The sequence below is a fragment of the Brassica oleracea genome, chromosome C5 (assembly GCF_000695525.1).
Source record: "Brassica oleracea var. oleracea cultivar TO1000 chromosome C5, BOL, whole genome shotgun sequence".
Classification (NCBI taxonomy): Eukaryota; Viridiplantae; Streptophyta; class Magnoliopsida; order Brassicales; family Brassicaceae; genus Brassica; species Brassica oleracea.
The window spans coordinates 11,019,656-11,021,328 of NC_027752.1; positions in this window are offsets into that span (position 1 = coordinate 11,019,656).

Sequence of the window (1,673 nt, forward strand, 5' to 3'; positions counted from 1 at the left end):
TGGGACTTATTATCCGAGATCCGGATTCGATCCGAGATCCGCTCCGGATCCGCTCCGAAAATAGGATATCCGGGGTGCCCGGATCCGAATCCGGATAGTAAAATCTTGGATCCGTGCATACCGAATCCGGATCCGGATATCTTAATTTTTAGGTCCGGATATCCGGATCCGGATCCGTATTTTTAAAATACATTAAATTTTTAAATTTTATTAATATTTATATTTGATATATTAATATTTATACATGAATTAATCTTATAATATTATATTTCAGTTTTTACAATATTATAAACATATATAAATATATTTATAAATATTTAATTTATGTATTATATTAAAAAATTAGTATTTTTTTGTTAAAAAAATTATTTTTAATTATTTTGACGGATCCGGATCCGGATATCCGCGGATAATAGAATATCGAGACGGATATCCGAAACCCGGATATCCGAAAACCACGAATCCGGATCCGGATATTAAATCCACGGATCCGACGGATCCGGATCCGGATACCCTAAATTTCCCGGATATCCGGATCCGTCCCACCCCTAGTGGAGATATTAATGTATATGGTAGGAAACCAATTTATATACTCTTAACAAGTTATTATCGCAATTCGCAAATATCTTGTCAAAAGGTTACTTTACCAACATCAAAATATTACTTTAGTTATATAAGATTTGAGGGTTAGTTCTTAAAAATTAAAATCGTAAGAACAAAAAAAAAGTTGTGGTAGTTGGTACGATATTATGAAAAACTTGTTAGGTTAAATTAAATTTTCGTTGTGACAGTTGCAATGTACTTATATCTGTAAAGTTTTTGTAACGATGGATAATTTTGACATACCAAACTATAAAATTGATTATAGGTGATTACACAGATGACAATTTTACCATTAATTTACATAATTTAACTTCTGTGAGATTTGAAATTTAACTTTTTGTTATAGAATCATTAATGAACTATTAGTTAAACTATTAGATTAAAGAGACTCCCCAATTGGTAAAAGTTTTCATGTTCTACTATTAATGGTATTACATAATCTCTAAAGTATTAATATAAGAAATGTTTGATATCGAGGGACACTTATTGGATAAGATGGTTTGTAGCAAATTAAAGCTTTATCTGATTATTTAATATATCGAAAATCATAATTTATTAAAAATATTACAAAATTATAGGAAATACATGTATAATTACATGCAATTAATTCCGTATTTAAATGATTGATGTTTTAAGTTTTTCTGTATTTGAAAGATTGACATTTTAAAGTATAACTAGACCCTGCGCGAATATGAATTTTCAGTTTTTAATTATTTATTTTATTAAATGATGTATTTGTAATATTCACTCATATTATATTCATTAAGTAAATATTTTTTTGCATCTTAAACTATCTATTTTTTTACGAATGTTTGATATCATATAAAAAATATAAAAAAAATGAGTATATAGAGTTAATTAGATAATTGTAAAAACAGAAAAAAATAATTTCGTGTGCGATGTCATATAAATAATGATCCGTCCAGTTAACAAAAATCATGATTTTTATATGTGTAATTTTTATTATTTTGACCATTTCCTTAAAACTATATTAAATTTTACATATTTTAATTAGAATATTTTTTAATATCTTTACATTTTTATTTGAAATGCAACTCAATATTTTTTAA